The 21,806-nt window shown below is 41.6% G+C and overlaps 1 protein-coding gene across 5 annotated transcripts in view; it reads right to left on the bottom strand.

Annotated features, from left to right (window-relative positions):
• crsp7 (cofactor required for Sp1 transcriptional activation, subunit 7) overlaps positions 1-21,806 on the bottom strand; it is a 178,334-nt gene that overhangs the window by 43,456 nt on the left and 113,072 nt on the right. The gene's annotated exons all lie outside the window — the stretch shown is intronic.

Raw genomic sequence — 21,806 nt, forward strand, 5'->3', positions numbered from 1 at the left:
ATAATTGGAAAGTGGTGAACAAGGATTCGCCAAGCGGAAGCTAAAAACACTGTTTAAAATTAAACCCTGTTATGGTAAGACCATGTGAAGGCTTGAGAGGGACCCCTAAACACCTTTCTCACCTGGTTGTAACACTGAATATGCAAAAATATCACAAGTGACTACTGAAACTAATTCAATATTTAAAGGGGAGGAAGAATATTAAGGGTGCAGAGAAAGGGCAGAAAATTTATAGCAATGACAGACATAATAGACCAAAATGGCCTCTCTGTGCTTCTGATGAGATTCACTCCCAATGCCATGAAAACCCTCATCCCTGCAACCACTGTTGCAACCACTCAGGACAAAGCCCCCAATCAAAATATACAATTCTGATTGCGGTGGGAGCAACGCACTGTCAATTCAGTCCCGTCGCTCCACAGGTCGCATTATATATCTTTAAGCTTTCCAAATCAAAGAAAGCAGCAGCCAAATTGAAACAATCTAGTAATCCCCAAATGAAGCGAACCAAACCAGGTATCTTTAGATACCAACACATTAACTGTTTGTTTAAAAAAACTAAAATCTTAAATGCCAAGATAAAGCAATATCTAAAGACCTTATAACTTATCTAAAAATCTAACTCCCGCAGTCGCATAAAATACTCAAACGATCAGTAATTTGATTTTAAATTATTTATTTTTGTGATACAGCACTGAAACAGGCCCTTCGGCCCGAGTCTGTGCCGACCAACCACCACCCATTTATACTAACCCTACAGTAATCCCATATTCCCTACCACCTACCTACACTAGGGGCAATTTACAACAGCCAATTTACCTATCACCTGCAAGTCTTTGGCTGTGGGAGGAAACCAGAGCACCCGGCGAAAACCCACGCGGTCACAGGGAGAACTTGCAAACTCCGCACAGGCAGTACCCAGAACTGAACCCGGGTCCCTGGAGCTGTGAGGCTGCGGTGCTAACCACTGCGCCGCATAGAAAAAATCAATGCAGTATTTGCAGGTTACACTTCCGATGAGTGGTCTTCAAATTCCACACAGTCTACGTTCACTTGGTCTTCCAAAGTCCGATGAATCTGAAGATCTTTCCGAAGATAGCAATTCAGCAGTTCAGTTCAGCAGTTCTAGAATTAAACTCTTTTCAGCGAAGAATGCATTAGATCAATAATGTGTTATTTAATTAATCTGATTTGAAGCTTTAGAATTTTGAGAGTGTATAATAAATAGGGGTTAAATAGAGAGAGAGCGCTCTCCTATTTTCTTCACGCGCCAGAAGTCTGTTAACTGTCTATCTCTGCCAGCCAATTTCAAAGTCAAAATGGATACATTTGAAGTCGTGTTCTCCTTCTCTGTATGGTTGTTGCTAGGCAACCAGAATGCCTGGTTAGAGCCCCTGGAGCTTGCTGCCTTAAAGTACTGATCTTTTACAGCCTTAAAGGCACACTAATATTTCCCCGAGGAGAAAAAACACAGGATCATGACAATCACCTACAAACTCAATTTCTCTAGCACTCTGCTCGTCTCCCAGTGACTCATCAGAACTCAACACCTACATCCTATTCCACTCAATGTTTTCACTTGCTTCGAACACCTCAGACTGCAGCACATTGATTTCCAAATTATTCTCCATAGCGTTTTTCCCACCTCCTGCACCCTTCCTCAGCCCCAATTCCCAAGTTGCATGTACTACTCGCAACACTGACCTATTGCGAATCATTCCTCGTGTCCCACCTTCAGAGGGAGAACCTTCACCATTCACATCCCAATGCTGTTTCTCCCCAAATCCCTCCACTTTGAAGCGCCACTTCTTCAAACCTACCTTTCCACCTGCACTTTCGCTCACCTTCTCCAAACCCCCTCCAAATTCCATGTTCGGCACCTGGTTTTGTTTCTGAAATGTATCTGATTTTGGATTGGAAAATTGATCTGTTTTGCATCAGAAAAGATTATAATTAATTTTCTTGATATTTGTTGATTAACAGGCTAGTAACAAGTTTAAATGTGGTCTTTACATCTGTTTTTCTGTGCTGGGGAAAACAGATGTTACAGGTGTTCTATATTTTTAAAGTTTTTTTCAGGACTTATGTATTTTAGAGCTGACAGTGGTTTATACTGGGAAAACTAAAAAGACCCCATGGACGGGTTTTTACCAGGGTCAGAGAGGTCTGGCTTTGAAAACAGTTACTGGAAGGCACCGGTTTTCAAGTAATTACCCAAGAGGGGTTGTTTATGACTTGGGGAAGAGGTTTACAGAGAAGTGACCGGTCAAGATTTATAGAAGTCAGGAGGCTTGTCTCTTGTGACATTTTTATGGTTTCGCTTTGGACAGCAAGTTGGGATATGGACAATAGTTTTGAAAAAACAGTTGGAGAAAACTTGCCAAGAACAAAAAACCACCCCAGCTCAGTCTGTTCCAGCAGTTTGGAAAAAGCCTGCCAGTTTTCCATCTCTCGAGCTGAAAAGTAAGTGGAAGCAGCAGATTGAAACTGTGGATGCATTACTCCTGTAAGGCCTGTGTCTGAAACCTCTGTTGCTGCATTTCCTGGAAGCCTACCCAAACTGATGTCCAACGTCACCTGAAAAGAACTGCAGCCGTCTATATGCATTTGAGGCGCCAAAACAAAAGACATCTTTCCATATCTTCTCTTTCTTCAAGAATTAGCAAGTATTTAACCCAAGTGATTTTTTTGTCTTTTTTGTAATAGTGCTCGAAAAAGCAAATCCTTCATTTTTCTGGTTAACCGGTATGAGAGGGAGGGGGATAAGGTAAAAAGGGAACTTTAATAGTTCAATCTGTTTGGTTATGCTTTACTTCATTGCTGGTTAAGACTTGCTTTATAATAAACTGATAATTTTGTTTATTAAAGAAACCTGGTTGGTGGGTTTTATTCTGAGATTAAAACAGAGTCTATGACCGACCATATTGGTACGTTAGTGGGGAAAAATTTAAATATATGTTGTGACCTGTGGAGAAGAGGAACTAGAATGAACAGTGCACTCCTCCCGCCTCGGTCGTAACAATGTCTTGGTCAAAGAGCATTCCTTCGACAGCACCTTCCAAACCCGCAACCTCTACCACCTAGAAGGACAAGGGCAGCAAATGCATGGGAACATGACCACCTGCAAGTGGTCAAGCCACATACCATCCTGACTTGGAACTCTCACTATTCCTTCACTGTCACTGGGTCAAAATTCTGCAACTCCCTCCCTAACAGCACTGTGGGTGTACCGACACCACAAGGACTGCAGTAGTTCAAGAAGGCAGCTCAGCACTACCTTCTCAAGGGCAATTAGGGATGGGCAATAAATGCTGGCCTTGCCATCCCATGAACGAATTGAAAAAAACACTTCAGTAAAAAATATTTTCACTTTAACTGAACGAAGATCAGATATTTACCCAGTTGATAGAAATACCAAACATGGATCACTGGAGCACAAATCTTCCCAATTTTACAGTCTATTTTATGTTCTATTGTACCAAGCCTTTACAGTCAAAAGCAGTTATGGCTGACCCAATAATGCGGCCCCGGTTCCCAGACACAAAACTCTGGTGTTCTGTCAACATGCTTTGAGGGCTTTACCCTGGTGTCTATGAAGGTCTATCTTTGACCGACAGCACCACAGAAGCAGCTCGACTTGGGTGTGAGTGCCACATTTTCTCAGTTCACGAGTTCTGTACTGGTGCTTAGCAAGAGGCAAAGAGAGGACTTAGTTTACCTCTCGTCGAGGAAAGTAGTTATCTACAATATTCCAGAGAGCTGCTAAAGGGCTCTTCACCTTTTACAGCTTTGAAAGAAATACTGAAAGATTAAGATATTGTTTAGTGAACCTCAGCTTTGTTAGGCAGTTAAACAAGCTGGCACTTGGGGAAAAAAAACATCGAATTTCACAAACTTCTCCGCACACATCCATGTTCCAAATTATGGGGATTACTACATTTTTTATGTTCATTATTTTGAAAGAGAGTTGAAATGTTGGTGAGAAAATAAGAGTACTCACTGGCGCCCCACTATAATGTGGTCCGCTATAGCGTGAAACTCTATATACCACGGGTCTGACTTGGACCCCACAATTTTCATTTAAATAAGATTTGTCCAGTGAGATATTAAAACCACCCAAGTTTGGAAAGCTTCCAACTTAGTAACTGAGCTCTGCTGAGGCAGCAAAGGCATTCCTTTGACCTCAGCACCTGCATTAGGAAAAAGGCCAACCTGATGGTGCTATTGTTGGCTATGCAGTAACCCCTGCTGCATAGCGTATATATGTGTAAGCACTAGGTAAAGCTAGGAGTGGGCTAACTATGGCGCCCCACATACTTGGAGACTACAGACAGACAGTCATTGCCTGTACCAGGGTCACTATTGTCTTTTTTGCTGAATGCGATAAATCTAATCAGTCACTCTCAAAATGCAGCCACAAGCCTTTCTTCCCCCACCACCAGTGCCCCGCCCCCCACACTACAGCCACCTACTACAAAAAAGAAAAATTAAAAGTTGCCATTTAATTATCTAGTGGATTTTACAAAGCACCTGACTGGAAACTGTAGGGATAGGCATGCAAAATTGGCCCTGGTGGGCTCAAGCCAGAGTGCTAGGCACCAGCAAAAGAGACACCAATGAGTGGGCTCAATGCATACATATCTTCCTAGCCTGGGAGGAAATGCTGATTGATTTGGCAAACAAAAATAACAGTCTCATGATTTGTTCTTTGTGGATTGCATTATAGTGAGGTCCCAGTGTAGATAGAATATCAGTTTTAGAAATCAGGAGAGTACAAGCGTCTACAGGCATTAAAGGAGGTTGACTTACACGAGGGGATTAATTGCAACGTATCTAAGTTTGTTTAGTTTTTAAGTTTAGAGATACAGCACTGAAACAGGCCCTTCGGCCCACCGAGTCTGTGCCGACCATCAACCACCCATTTATACTAATGCTACACTAATCCCATATTCCTACCACATCCCCACCTACCTACACTAGGGGCAATTTATAATGGCCAATTTACCTATCAACCTGCAAGTCTTTGGCATGTGGGAGGAAACTGGAGCACCCGGAGGAAACCCACACAGACACAGGGAGAACTTGCAAACTCCACACAGGCAGTACCCAGAATTGAACCCGGGTCACTGGAGCTGTGAGGCTGCGGTGCTGAACACTGCGCCGCCCATGATACAGTTAAATAGAGAGGAAGCAATGAGGAGAATGCAGAGGTTGCAGAGGTATATAGACACATTGGATGAGCAGGCAAGAGCACAGCAGATGGAATACAATGTGAAGTGTGAAGTTATCCACTTTAGTAGGAAAATTAAAAAAAGCAGGGTTTTCTTGAATGACTGGGAAATATTTGTATTCAGAGGTACCTGCGTATCCTTGCACATGAATCACAAAAGGTTAAATGCAGGTTCAGCAAGCAATTAGGAAAGTAAATGGTATGTTAACTTTTGTTACCAAGGGATTGGAGGGTAAGAGTAAAGATGTCTTAGTACAATTATACAGGGCATGGGGAAGTCACACCTGGAGTACTGTGTGCATTTTTGGTCGTCTTAACTAAGGAAGGACATACTTGTTCCAGGAGTGCAAAGCAGGTTCACGAAACTTGTTCCTGGAATGAGGGGACTGTCCTATGACGGGAGATTGAGTAGACTAGACCTTTATCCCGCAGACTTTATAAGGTGAGGAGTAATGTAATTAAAATTCTTGACAGGCTTGACAGGGTAGATACTGAGAAAATGTTTCCCTGGCCAGGGAGTCAGAATAAGGAGTTGACAATTTAGGACTACGATGAGGAGAAATTTCTTTACTCACAAAGGGTTGTGACTTTGAAACTTTCTACCCGAGGGAGCTGTGGATGCTCATTCGTTGAGTATATTCAAGACCAAGGTTAAGTGATTTTTGGTTACGAAGGGATCTGGGGAGGGAAGATGGAGTTGGAGTTGAAGTAGATAAGCCATTCCAGCTCCTATTTATATTCATTCCAAGCATAAGCTCACAAATCAATTTATAGAAAGCGAAGGGTGATTTATGGAAGCGGCGCTTTGCGCTGGATATAGGTGGTTTCTGGCAAGATCCTAAATCGCAAGACATTAAAAGTGCCACATAAGTACAACAGTACTGAAGACCTGTGCTCCAGAGCTTGCTGCACCCCTAGCCAAGCTGTGCTAGTACAGCTACAACACTGGCATCTACTCGGCAATGTGGAAAATTGCCCAGGTATGTCCTGTACACAAAAAGCAGGACAATTCAAACCCGGCTAATTAACGCCCTATATGTCCATTCGCGATCATCAGTCAAGCGATGGAAGGTGTCAACAGTGCTATCAAGCAGCACTTGAGCACTTGCTCAGCAATAAACTGCTCAGTGACGCTCAGTTTGGGTTCCGCCAGGGCCACTCAGCTCCTGACCTTATTACAGCCTTGATTCAAACATGGACAAAAGAGCTGAACTCCAGAGATGAGGTGAGAGTGACTGCCCTTGACATCAAGACAGGATTTGACCCAAGTATGGCATCAAGGAGCCCTAGCAATACTGGAGTCAATGGGATTCGGGGAAAACTCTGCTGGTTGGAGTCATACCTAGCGCAAAGGAAGATGGTTGTGGTTGTTGGAGGTCAATCATCTGACCTCCAGGACATCACTGCAGGAGTTCCTCAGGGTAGTGTCCCAGGCCCAACCAACTTCATCTGCTTCAGCAATGACCTTCCTTCAATCGTAAGGTCAGAAGTGGGGATGTTCACTGATAATTACGCAATGTTCCGCACCATTCGCGACACCTCAGATACTGAAGCAGTCAGTGTCGAAATGCAAGATCGGGACAATATCCAGGCTTGGGCTGATGCGTGGCGCAAATGTTATTCGCCCGGAAGTGGCAGGCAACGACCATCTCCATTAAGAGAGAATTTAACCATCTACCCTTGACATTCAATGGCATTACGATCGCTGAATCCGCCACTATCATCCTGGGGGTTACTATTGACCAGAAACTGAACTGGAGTAGCCATTTAAGTACTGTGGCTACAAGAGGTCAGAGGCTAGGAATCCTGCAGCAAGTAACTCACGTCCTGACTCCCCAAAGCGTGTCCACCATCTACAAGGCACAAGTCAGGAGTGTGATAGAATACTCTCCACTTGCCCGGATGGGTGCACCTCCAACAACATTCATGAATTTCGATACCACCAGGACAAAGCAGCCCGCTTGATTGGCACCCCATTCACAAACATTCACTCCTCCAACAGCGATGCATAGTGGCAGCCGTGCACTGCAGCAACACACCAAAGCTCCTTTGACAGCACCTTCTAAACCTGTGACCTCTACTAACTAGAAGGACAAGGGCAGCAGATGCATGGGAATACCACCACCTGCAAGTTTCCCTCCAAGCCACACACCATCCTGACTTGGAATATCATCATTCCTTCACTGTCACTGGGTCAAAATCCTGGAAATCCCTTCCGAACAGTTGGTGTACCTACACCCAAGGACTGCAGCAGTTGAAGGCAGCTCACCACCACCTTCTCAATGGCAATTTGGGATGGGCAATAAATGCTGGCCTAGCCAGTGACACCCACATCCCATGAATGAATTTAAAAAAACAGTCTGGTTCAGCCGAAGACAGTGGTCAGGGAAGAGGATGGAATGAGTGGCAAGAATATAGAGTTCAACATTAGGCAGAACACAATGGCATTGATCTTCCCAATGCTTTGCTGGAGGAAATTGCAGCTCAAAGACTGATTTTCAGATAAGCAGTTTGACAGCAGAGAAGTTATGGAAGAGTTGAGAAGCGCATTAAGATTGAGCTGGGTGCCAAAATATAAATGGAAGCAGAGCACATGGCTCCAGATGATGTTGCCAAGGGAAATCATATAGATGAGGAAGAGTAGGTAGGCCAAGAATAAACTCTTGAGGCAAAGGTCCAGGAGGAAAACCATTGGAGAAGATAGTCTGGTTATGACTGGACAGCTAATATGCTTGGGGCATTTTGATTATGTACTTGACCAGTACTCTAAGAAAAAAAATGAACAATTTCAGCCATTGTGAAAATATTCTTTGCGGCCTTTAATACCTACATTTGAAGGATGATACTCTGATCACAAGCACATCCCTCACAAAAAACCTTGGAAGACTATTCAATAGAAATACAAAAACATAGGCTAGCAAACTGTAAGAAATTTACTTTGAAGTATTCCTTCTTTCAACCTGAAACCTCTCCAAATTTGTCCCTATGCACAGCTCTACAGCAATGTTCATTGAACGATGAATAGCTCTGCATCAACTTCAACCCTTATGCAAATTTGCAAAGAGCAAAGTTGCACTTTGGTGACAGATTCAGCACCCTTGGGAGCTCCTGAAAAAACAATGTATTGTCAGGCTCAGTAATTGCAGTAAGGCAATCACAGTCTCAGAATAGCACAGGCATGACTAAAACTCAATACCGATGTAACTAACTTTGTGAATGCAAGTAATAGCAGACCTGTATCAATAGAAAAGGACCAAAATAAATAATTAAAAAAGCTCCGGTTTCCTCCCACAGCCAAAGACTTGCAGGTTGATAGGTAAATTGGCCATTATAAATTGCTCCTAGTATAGGTAGGTGGTAGGGGAACTGAGGGAAGGTGTGGATGCGAGAGGGTAATGGGATTAATGTAGGATTAGTATAAATGGGTGGTTGATGGTCGGCACAGACTCGGTAGGTCGAAGGGCCTGTTTCAGTGCTGTATCTCTAATAATAAACTAATAAAAATAGATGTTTATGCTGGTCCTAGCAACTTAATTAAATATATGAGCGATAATTCAGAGAATAGATTTCTGCAAATCAAATCATGCCCCTGGCATAAGTAGATTTAGAGGGGCGGGTGTGGCAGGTGGCAGTGAGGCTTCATTTGCTTGAATAGACAGCTTAAATTTGTTTCAATTGTGTAGAACCTTGGTTAGACCACACCTGGAATACTGTGTGCAGTTTTGGTCCCCTGACCTTAGGAAGGATATTATTGCCATGGAGTAAGTGCAACCAAGGTTCACCAGACTTGGTCCCGGAATGGCGGGACTGTCCTATGGAGTGAGATTGGGGAAACAGGGCCTGGATTCTCTAGAGTTTCGAAGAATGAGGGGTGATCTTATTGAAACCTACAAAATACTTAAAGGGATAGACACGGTAGATGCAGCTAGGATGTTTCCCCTGGTTGGGGAGTTGAGAACCAGGGGACAGACACTATTTCAAAATAAGGGGGAAGCCACTTAGGACTGAGATGAGAAGTTTCTTTACTCAGAGGGTTGTGAATCTTTGGAATTCTCTACCCCAGAGGGCTGTGGAAGCTCAGTCATTGAGTATGTTTAAAGCAGAGATTGACAGATTTCGAAATACCAATGACAAAGGGATATGGGGATAGTGCGGGAAAAAAGGCATTGAAGTGGATGATCAGCCATGATCGTATTGAATGGCGGGGCAGGTTAGATGGGTTGGATGGCCTACCCCTGCTCCGATGTTCCACACTGATGCTGAATGAGAAACTTCGCAAGTAGCCATGTCAGTATAAGAGATGAAACAAACATCCAGCTCTACCAGACTGTGGCTACAATTGTAGGAGAAAATCTTTGAAATTACATTAAGGGATCTAGTGGGTGAATCTTTGGAAAAACATAACCTGTTAAAGAATAATCAGCAAGGAAGGTCAACTAGCTTGGGCTTTTGCAAAGTTATTAACACAATGAAGGATAAAAGTGCAGCTGATATACTTGGATTTCAGATTTTCATTAAGTTTTTTGACAAGGGTGTTATATAGAGAATTAATGGTTATAGTAAAGAGTCATGCAACAGGGATAAAATATTTCCTTGAATTAACTATTCGCAAAATAATGGTAATATAGGGAACTGTAAGCAGAACTTTCAAAGCAGAAAGAGGTGATACAGCAGTTGACCTTGGTAGTTTAAAAATACATGCACCTGTATCTAACTAGGACTGCAACACTTCACATGTCTTCACCCAAGAGAATGAGGATGGAGATATGGAACTTAGAGAGAGAGACTGTGAGGTTCTTGAGCAAATTGTCATAGGGAGTGACAAGGTATTTGAGGTTTTGGCAGGCTTAAAAGTGGACAAATCTCCAGGTCCAGGATGCTGTGGGAGGCGAGGGTGGAGACTGCAGGGGCTCTGACCCAAAGTTTTAATTCCTCTGTGGCCACGGGGGAGGTGCCAGAGGACTGGAGAACAGCTAATGTGGTCCCACTATTTAAGAAAGGTTGCGGAGATAAGCCAGGGAACTATAGGCCAGTGAGTCTCACGTCAATGGTAGGGAAACTATTGGAGAAAATTCTGAAGGAGAGAATCTATCTCCACTTGGAGGGGCAAAATTTGATTAGGAATGGTCAGCATGGCTTTGTCAGAGGGAGGTCATGCCTAACAAATTTGATTGAATTTTTTGAGCATGTGACCAGGTGTGTAGATGAGGGTAGTGCAGTTGGTGTAGTTTACATGGACTTCAGCAAAGCCTTTGACACGGTCCCACATGGGAGACTTATCAAGAAAGCAAATGCACATGGGATACAGGGTAACTTGATAAGGTGGATTCAAAATTGGCTCAGCTGTAGGAGACAGAGAGCAATGACAGACGGCTGTTTTAGTGACTGGAAGCCAGTGTCCAGTGGCGAACCACAGGGATGTGTGCTGGGTCCCCTATTGTTTGCCATTTATATAAACGACAGACGACTATGTGGGGGCTAGAATCAGTAGGTTCGCGGATGACACAAAGATTGGCCGAGTGGTTAACAGTGAGGTGGAGTGTCTTGGGTTACAGGAAGATATCGACGGGATGGTCAAATGGGCAGAAAAGTGGCAGATGGAATTTAATCCTGAAAAGTGTGAGGTGATACACTTTGGAAGGAGTAATGTGACACGGAAGTATTTAATGAATGGCCTGACACTGGGAAGTTCCGAGGAACAAAGGGACCTTGGCATGTTTGTCCATAGATCTCTGAAGGCAGAAGGGCAGGTTAATAGGGTGGTGAAAAAGGCATATGGGACACTTGCCTTTATTGATCGAGGCATAGATTACAAAAGCAGGGAGGTCATGTTGGAGTTGTACAGAACTTTGGTACGGCCACAGCTGGAGTACTGTGTGCAATTCTGGTCGCCACATTATAGGAAGGATGTGATTGCACTGGAGGGGGTGCAGAGGCGCTTCACTAGGATGGTGCCTAGGATGGAACATTTAAGCTATGAAGAGAGGTTGGATAGGCTTGGGTTGTTTTTGCTGGAGCAGAGAAGACTGAGGGGTGACCTGATCGAGGTGTACAAGATTATGAGGGGCATGGACAGGGTGGATAGGGAGCAGCTGTTCCCCTTAGTTGGAGGGTCAGTCACGAGGGGTCACAGGTTTAAGGTGAGGGGCAGGAAGTTTAAGGGGGATTTGAGGAAGAACTTTTTTACCCAGAGGATGGTGACGGTCTGGAATGCACTACCTGGGAGGGTGGTAGAGGCGGGCTGCCTCACATCCTTTAAAAAGTATCTGGATTTTTGAGCACTTGGCACGTCATAACATTCAAGGCTATGGGCCAAGTGCTGGCAAATGGGATTAGGTAGACAGGTCAGGTGTCTTTAATGCATCGGTGCAGACTCGATGGGCCAAAGGGCCTCTTCTGCGCTGTATTATTCTGTGATTCAACATTCTATACAGTCTCCAAGCTTGCAGATACTAAGAGAGGAAGCAGTGCAAATTAAGAAATGGATTGTTTAAGCAACCAACCCAGTAGGTGGCAAGTATCATTCAAGGTAGATTATAAAAATGTGGCACGAGTAAAAAATGAAATGAGGTTTTCTATGTTGAGCAAAAAGACCTGGCAGTGTTAGATACATCTATGAAACTGTCATCAGTGCTTAGCTGCAATAAAATTTTCAGTAAGATACTGTTACAAAGAGATTGTATTATTGTTTTCAGAGCCCCGAGTTTTGCATGCAGTACTGGCAATAGCCATAGAGCACAGAGGCAAGCAACCTAATCTCTGCCCCCATTTTGTTTAGTTTCCTTTGCATTTTTCAGTTTTCTCTTGTTTTTGTTTTCAGACAGCAGCACAGCTGCTCGAGGCACATCTTTTGTTTTTGTTTCTTTTCTTGCCCCATCACACTCCATTTGGCCCCTGCATGACTAATTCTTACAATTCAATCTCTCTGGTCTTCCACCCTATCACAGATCTTCCCTTTCTTTTCTTTTTCCCCACACTCCCCCATTACCTGCTTAAAACCTATTACATTTCTAACTCTTCCCAGTTCTGATGAAAGGCCATCAGCCTGAAATGTTAATTCTGTATCTCTCTTCACAGATGCTGCCAGACTTGCTGAGTATTTCCAGCATTTCGGTTTTTAATTTAAGATAATTCTAGACATCAAGAATCTAAGTTATGAGGAAAGGTGAGCAGAAAAGGGATCTTTGGCGTAACTTCACTGAAGATTTCAAGCTTACGAAGGGGATTGACAAAGATGATTCGGGCAGATACCACGTTAATAAGTTAGAAGGTAAATCAAATTTTTTTGAAGCAGACACAATAGACATGTAGAGCATTACCAGGGAAGGCCAATAAAGTAACAAGACTGAAGTTGCAACGGCTTCTAGAGAGGGGAGGATTAAGGGAAATGGAAATCTGAAGAAGCTTGTTGGGACCTCATAGCAAAATTCAATGTCTCAGCTTTGGATTAGCAGTAGCATCCTCACCTGATTCAGAAGGTTAAGTTCAAGACAGTCTCCAGAGACTTCACAATCTAGGCTTACATTTAAGTACAGTACTGAAGGAGTGCTGCACTGTTGGAGGTGCTCTGTCTCAGTGGAGAGATTCTTAATCCCATTGGTCTGCACTGAATTTGAAAGATCCCAAAAGTGAAGGGATATTATTCCAAACTACTGCCTAATCTAACCTCAGTGTTCTATTTATTGAGGAATACAAAAAACCTAATATCCTTATGTTATGATTCCCATGGAGATCACCAACAAACCAAAAAAATTAAACCCACCAACTGACCGCAATTTTGCAAACCAAACCAAAGGGATGAGATTTTGTTTTCATAAATTTTACTTTAACTCTCAAACCAAAACTAATAAATTAAACATGAAGCAACAGACAGATCACAGTCTATCTATATATGTATATTACAAATTGCACCTTAACGAGCAGTTAAGATGGGTCTCACTAGGCAATCCACCCAGCATATATGGCACCAAACTAGAGTCACAGTTATTCACAACTCCGAAGTTCCTCAGGTAAATTTGCAGCTCCTTTCTTTGAGGGTTTCGCCGCTGTTGTTCTTCTGACAGCAGTTCCCTCTCAATCCAAATTCCACGGGTGCTGTCGTCACCACAAAGTGCATTTCTCCAAAACCTCCTCAGCTCTGCTCACAACAGTCTTGGTGGCATGGATTTACCAGTCTTCCCTTTATCAACTTGTGCACTGTCTGGCTGGGTCAGGATCGTCGGCTACTGAAAGTAATGAACAGCTTCTGGATTCAGTCCTTACTTTTTTCTGCTTGCTGCAGCTCCATTCCTGCTTGGTCTGCCTGATCTGGGGATGTCTGTCTTCTTTTATCTGTTTCTAACCAGTGTCAGTTTCCCCAGAAACCTAAAGTTGTTCTTCCAGCTTCTGTTTTGGTTTCTGTTTGTTTCAATTCCAGTTTCCCTCTCAGTTAGTGTCTTAAAAAAAATACAAGCTTTGCAAAGATGGGTTCCACCATACTTATTGTATTTCCAAGTTGCGCATCATATGCAAACTTTGAAATTATTCCATGCATACCCAAATCTAGGACGTTAAAGAGAGTAGTGGTCCTAATACTGACCCTGGGAAATACCACTTTATTTACCCACCTTTGTGCCAAGTCTGAAAAACAACCATTCACCACTACTTTCTGCTTTCTATACCTTCATCAAATTTGTCAAACGTTTTTTGAAAGTCCAGATACACCTCAACCACACTACCCTCATCAAATCTTTGCATAACTTTAAAGAACTCATTAAACACTATTCGTTCTTCACAAATTTGGGCCAATTTTCATTTATTTGCTCATACTTTTCCAAATGTCAATTAATTTTGACCTGGATTATTGTTCAAGAAGTTTCCCAACACTGACATTAGGCTGACTGACCTGTAGTTGCTGGGTTTACCCCACTCCACCTTTTTTTTTTATAAAAAAGGAGTGCAACATTCACAAACATCTTGTCCTCAGGCATTACCACCCTCGATCCCCCATATCCAAGGAGGATTGGAAGATCATGGCCAGAGCCTCTGCGATTTCCACCAGTTCATCCCCCAGTAACTAAGGATGCACCCCATCCAGACAGAGTGACTTTTCTACTTTACAATAGGAGAGTCAACCTTTTTAATGACCTGCACTTTATTTATATTCTATCCAATATTGCTTCTGCCTCCTGCTTTACTGCTAAATTGGCAGCATCCACTTCTCTAGTGAAAACAGATGCAAAGTGTTTACTTAGTACCTCTGCCAGGTACTTGTCTCCACAAGATGATCGCCATTTTGATCCCATAGTTCCTTTGACTACAGTTCTTACTATTTGTGTTTAAGACTGACTTTTGGGTTAGCTTTTGTTAGCTGCTAATTTATCCTCATACTCATTCTTTGCCCCCCATTATCATTATATATATATATTTTTTTTTTACTGTACTACGAACCTTGCATGTCATTTCTCAAAGAAAAACAGAATATCAATTTCAAGAGTTTATAAATTAATCTCAAGCTAGCTTGCGCTGCCATCATACTATCTGAAGAACCTGATTGGATATCAAAGCTCACTGCAGACTGCTGTCCCCTCTATGTTAATAAACTTAACCAGATCACAATACAGATGGCAGGCCTCTGCTCCCTGTATAGCTAAAAGCTTCAATATACAAATTACAGTCCCTCTCTCTCAACAAAATGGGTCTTCCACTGACATTGACTTTAAAAAATGGGATTAATTAGATTTCCGGCACAGGCATGATGGGCCGATTGGCCGCCTTCTGTGCTGTATCATTCTATGATCATTTATGTTGATGGGTAAAAACATTTTCAAGAATCTGAACATTTTAGCTAATTATTGAGATATGCTTCCCATTGTTAAGCTACAATAACGTGAAAATAACATGCACCTTCTGTATTGTAATTACTATTAACATTTCCAATCAGCCATTCCTTAATTTTTAATATCTTTAAATAGTAATCCTTGAAATGTAAGCTGAATTAACCCCTTGCAAGTTGAATCTAAGCTTACAAAAATGACAACATTCTACAGGCATTTAAATAAAAAGCAGTGGCGAAGGAAGACGAGAAGTTCAAACTCTGGATAAAGATAACACTACACAGACTCGAAAGTTTCAGGTTTGACTCAGAGTCTGTCAAGAGCTGGCTGATTGCAGCTTGGGAAGCAGTTCAGCACTATGCCGAACTTCAGTTACTCCGTACCCCTCACTAAGCATCGAGACTAAAAATAAACGAGACAGGTTCTCTACTGCTGATTACTACCGGGGCCGCTGGGTAGCAATGTGCATGCAAGAGTTCAGGAGAGAGCAGGACAAGACCCTACTGTAATACAGTCCATGGACAAATAGCTTGCCTCCTAATCTGTGGTTCTCACATGGTCATTTTGAAGGAAACCAGAAAGCTGGCAGTATTATGGAACTATACAGCAAGGGTTGGCACCTTCCAGAAACAAAATGCCAGCTATAGCTAGATATTAGGGGCACCAAGACACTTGGAATTTCTTGGTGGATACCAATTCCACCATCTTTAATTGCAAATTAATTCCTTTTAAAATTATATGATCAACACGTTCAGAAGCACACGAGATTCTGGAAAACTACTTCATTTTAAAAACGAAGATAGCCCTTCTCCCATAATACAGTATTTTAAATAACTGCACGTGCAATGAGTTGACTCATTATCCCCAGGACCATGTCTGTAATGATTGATATGGAAATGCACCTACCCATTAAGAGTGTTCCAGCTCTAATACCCACTACAAAAAGGAGCCTTGTTTTCATTTAGATTAAGCATTATTAGAAGTGGATGGAAAAGGACTGGTACATTCTGGCACAGTCCTTTGTGACAGAGCACACATGACTATTGGAAAATATTCAAGCCATCTCTTATTCTCGATTTCAAATGACATACTGAAATTACCCTAAAGGACCCAATCCACTTTGCATCACTCTGGAATACCCCTGGTTGAACAGGACAGACAACAACCTATGCGAACACAAATTAACCCATAACCAATCTTAAGTAAGCAGCAAGGAAAATGACATGTTGTCTTGGTGCATATAAACAGTTCTACTGAACTCTGAAATATGTAATAAGTAGCTCATCACTGTTTGGAACTCTCAGAAATTGGATTGGCAGTTCAATCAGCAGAAAGTCAGACAAACCATAGAATTCACTTAATTTTTGTCCACCCGTTTGAGTAGATTTCAACGTGACCCTTACAAGGCCAGTCTGGCTTATTATCCTTCAGTTCTCAGCACTATACCAAAATAATTTCCAGTACAAAAAGTTATAAATGAAACCAACTATTCAAAAAAGAATACTCAAGTGTGACACCACTATAATTTTAAAATCTCTTCCAGCAAGGTGCATAGAATTTCAATGCAGACCACTCTGAGCAGTGTTGCCACAAAGTATCCTTCAATGGTTCACAGTAAAAATTATTCATTAAATTATGAAATTGATGAGGGGATTTAAACTACACTATCACATTGAAGAAAGCACAACTTCATCCCTAGGCTCAGTACTGATGTGGCAGCCAGTGCAATACAGGAGCAGCTCATATGGAGCCAGGGAATCCTGTTGCAATCCCCAGGTCACATTCTCATAACTAGATACGGGACAGCAAACTGTTCACTCCAGATTACAGGGAAACAAGGTTCACTTATTGGAGTGATTGGTGACTGAAGCGGAGAAAATATTTAGTACATATACGCAAAAACTGACAGGTTCTTAAAATCAAAAAGAACGGTTAAATTTTCTTAAACAAAACCCACAGGATCTTTGTATCTGAACTGAATGGGTTGTGTCCTCCTACCCCGACTTCTGATGTAGACTAGAATGTCTGGTTATGCGTTAAAACTAAGACAGACCTCTTCCTGAATAAATGCAGTTTTTAACCCTATTTATACGTCGACAAGAAAAACTCTGCAAAGGTATTTCCTTTCCTCAGATTAACTTCTATTTGCAAGTAGGCAATTAAAACTGCCTCTCTTCCTGGAGGAGCAAGGCTTTATAGGACTGCTTTTTGGCTCTACATGCAGTATATGCTGCTGATTTTCAAAATACAGTTTGTCTCCTATATTGCTAGCAAAACTCAAATAGATTATAACTCTGAAAAAAACAGTTATAATATTGCGATGAACGCAAGCATGACGTTTTGTTAAAGGTATATCATGAGGTGTCTGATCATACGGCTCCCAAGATAAATTCAGCCACCCAAGACAACCTACACCAGTCACTGGAACCAGATAGAGGTGGATCAACAGGTGTTTATTCAAAACCAGGACTCAAACAATTTCTAGGAACAATGAAAGCAACGACAAATTTTCTACCAATCTTGGTCCAGCGAGATGTTTAGATACAAATTCGATACTCATTTGAATTTGGCTTTCAACGTACATTCCGTGGCAAGTTGTGAGGCTCAAGAGAAGCAGATTCTGTATTGGACTTAGCAAGAGCTCAAATCCATGCTTGTCGATTATCTATCAACAATTTGGTGTAACCTCCTTAGCTGCAGAGCTTAGATGCAGTCCCTTTAGGTCATGACAAATCACAGAATGAGTTGGAACCAATTCAAATCATCTATGATAGACTTGATAATCCAATATCCAAGCTAAGCAAATCCACAGTATTCCAGAACATTGCTGATCAACTATCTGCCCCAACTTACTACTAGAAGCTGGAGGGATACAGAAGTCACAGATCCTGGATTTTTCCCCACTCGGACCAGATAATCCTACTACCCAAAGCCATAATGGGGAGAATGGTCCTAGCTAGACAACTGCAGAAAGCTTACCAGGGTTCTGCTCTGGTAAATCATGCAGGTTTAGCTTCAACTTTAATACCACCCATGTTTATGGATCCCCAAGACACAATTCCGCTAAACTACATGCCTCTCTGGACTTAAATGAGATACATCCACATTAGGAAAACATGCGCGTCCAGAACCAAAGCTTTACAGGTGGGTGTAGTTTTGTCAATAATGTCAATTAAAATCAAATACAGTGATTGGTTTCTGCATGTGCCACACACCCACCGACCAAAAAAAAAGCTGATGAATTTTTAGGGTCAAGTTCGATGAAAACTTAAATGTATGCTTTTTAACCGATTAAAACATGAATCTGTGATGCTAGATTTTACTTTATGTTGTTATTGGGTAATAGTACAGCGTATGTTACATTCTATTCATACCTGAAATGATTAAAACAATCAAGACAACAAAGCAGCTTCCTGCATGATGCCAGTTTATCATTTAACTGCTTCAGTTATTTCCAATCTACCCAGGTGCAATGAAAGAGATTAATAGGCATGGGTATTAAGGGATATGAATCAAAGGTGAATAAATGGATTTGAGGTATAGATAAGCCATCATCTAACTAAATGGCAGAAGGGGCTGAATGGTCTACTCCTGCGTCTAATGTGGAAATTTGGTACATCCCAAATATGCAAATGACTAGTAATTCATACTGCTTAGGCTAGTCCCACATGGAGTCTGGCAATACTATTTTCTGCTTCTCCAGAAGCAAAAGACTTGATTCGAGCTTAAGTTCATCAGAACGCAGATCACTAAAACCACTGAAAAGATGATGATCAAGTCAGAAAGATAAAGTACTCCTCAGTCTGAGAGTAAAGCAAATCCCATATACTATGGAGTACTATTCTTTAAATGGCCATGTTTGCTCCATCTTCCTCCCACATACTTGTTAGACAAATCCCCAATATCAGAAAATTAGCTGAAAGTCAATTTTTTGGAGGGCAGAGGAACTTTTAAGATACTAGAAAAGACATAATTCTATCCAGGAAAAGTCACAAAAGGAGCTAATAGCAGTTGGGTGAATTGCTTCACCCCTTACATGGAGGGATAAAATGATTTTATAAATAACTAAATATTAAAGGATTTTCTTCATAAAATATTTTAAATAGAAATACACATCTTTTGTATTGGTTTATGACATGTAAAGCTATTTCTACATCCAAATGCTAATACCTCAAAACTGCCTGCAATTCTAACTTTCTGTACATCTATTGCTTCTTTGCTTACACTCAAACAAAAAAATCTTCCCTTTGTAAATCTCTGGTGCTGAAAGTATAGCTACAGCTCACTGAATCACGTAGAGTTGGAAAGACTGGAATCTTGATTTCTCATTACTACAGTGCTAAATTCCACTCCAAAACTCTGTTGCTATTGCACATGTGCATATTACAGCATTTCACTGCATATAACAGAAGACAAACAGCATAAGTATATTTCACTTTGTGACATTCCCTGAGTAGACCATGAAACAGAAATGCATGGACAAAAATAGTCAGCCACCCAATTCTCTTGGGTTATTGCTGAATCTTCTCTTTTATCCACCACCCCCAGTTTCATTACTGTAAATGTCACTAGGAGGTAATTTAAAATTCTCCATTACTCGATATGACCACAACGATGTTAGGAACAGGACATGCTGCACTTATGTGCGATGTTGATTTGGGCTCTGCAATGTATCTGACGATTTTGTGTTTTGGCCTAGCCCAGCGAGCTCATGATCCTCTTGGTAGACGCTTCTATTCTGATGGCTGCAGTTGGCTAACAATCTGGTTAACTGATGCCTCAGTGTGGACAGGGGCTATTGAGCAGCACATCCAAAATAACATACTGATTCACTATGTTGTTACTGCCTGATTGAAAGTAAATGTCATTGGTGTCACTTGCAAGGCTGGAGTGGTAACTAATGGAACTAATAGTTCTCTTGGGAAAATATCAATGTCAGATTCCTGGGATGCTCCAATATAATTTTTTTTTTTTAAAGCCAGCATGCACACAACCTCTTTTGTGAGGTTGACTTCAAGACTTGATCACTTCTATGGGCCAAAATAAAAGAGCAGCCTTTGTCCATGCACTGAGGGCTAAATTAATATGAATGAGACTTCAATTAGAAATTTTAGAATATACAAAATATTTTACAATAAATTTAAACCAAACTGAACTAAATAAAACATAGAAGTACAAATCCTTCAGTTACAAAATGATAATATGTGTCACGATCCTGTGTTTTTCTCTCCTTGGGAAATATTGCGATGCACCTTTAAGGCTGTAAAAGATAAGTACTTCAAGGCAGCAAGCTCCGGAGTCAGTGAGCGAAAGTGCATTCTGTTTACCAGACAACAACCATGCAGAGGGAAAACAGGGCTTCAATGTATCCATTTTGACTTTGAAACTGGCTAGCAGAGACAGACAGTTGACAGACTGATCCAGCACATGAAGGAAATAGAGCAGCTCTCTACAAGTCAACTTAGACCCTGGTTAGTTTCTCTCAAATTTCTAAAAAGCTTCGAGCCAAATTAATTCTTTACAGAAGTAACCAATTATTGATCCGTTATGTTCATCGCTGGGAGAAAAAAAAAGAGTTTAACACTACACCTGCTGAACTGATCTGCTGAATTCCTATGTTTCGAAGGATCTTCGGATTCATTGGACCTTGGAAGACGAAGCGAACTTTGACTGTGTTGCATTAGATGATCATTTGTCAGGAAGCGTAATCTACAAAGACTTCATTGTTTTTTCTATTTTTTTCAGGCAACTAATTAAAAACCAAACTACTGTTAGTTTGAGTATATGTATGCGAATGCGGGAGTTAGTTTTTAAAAATAAGTTGTATAGTCTTCAGATATTGGTTTCTCTTAGTAGTATTTAAGATTTTTTTTTAATAAACAGTTAATTTGTTGACTTCTAAAGATACCTGGTTTGGTTCGCCTCATTCAGGGGTTACTGGACTGTTTCAATTTGGCTGCTGCTTTCTTCGATTTGGATACCTTTAAAGAAACATGATGTGACCTGTTGAGCGACAGGACTGAATTGACAGCCACAATGGGCGGCAAAGTGATGCAGTGGTTAGCACCGCAGCCTCACAGCTCCAGCGACACAGGTTCGATTCCGGGTACTGACTGTGTGAAGTTTGAAAGTTCTCCCTGTGACTGCGTGGGTTTTCGCCGGGTGCTCCGGTTTCCTCCCACAGCCAAAGACTTGCAGGTTGATAGGTAAATTGGCCATTATAAATTGCCCCTTGTGTAGGTAGGTGGTAGGGAATATGGGATTACTGCAGGGTTAGTATAAATGGGTGGTTGTTGGTCGGCACAGACTTGGTGGGCCGAAGGGCCTGTTTCAGGGCTGAATAAATAAATAAATAAATAAATAAATAAATAAATAAATAAAATAGAGAATCATATATTTTGATTGGGGGCTTTGTCCTGAGCGGTCGTAACATACTGAATGCACCAGCCAATCACAATAACTTGTACTTCTACAGCACTTTTAATGCAGTAAAATAGGTCCGAAGATCCTTCCGGAGCATCAAAAATATGACTGAGCCAACATAAGCAGACATTAGTTTACATGACCAAAAGTTTTGTTAACACAGTAGGTTTCAAAAAGTGCCTTAAAAGAGAGAGTGTTTTAGACAGGTGGAGGGGTTTAGGGAGACGTCCAGAACTTAGAGGCTAGACAGCTGAAGGCACAGCCACCAATGGTGGAACTAAAGAAATTGGGGATGCACCATAGATCGGAATTGAAAAAGCACAAAGAACTCAGAGAAC

Source organism: Heterodontus francisci, chromosome 36 (assembly GCF_036365525.1).
Source record: "Heterodontus francisci isolate sHetFra1 chromosome 36, sHetFra1.hap1, whole genome shotgun sequence".
Taxonomy (NCBI): domain Eukaryota; kingdom Metazoa; phylum Chordata; class Chondrichthyes; order Heterodontiformes; family Heterodontidae; genus Heterodontus; species Heterodontus francisci.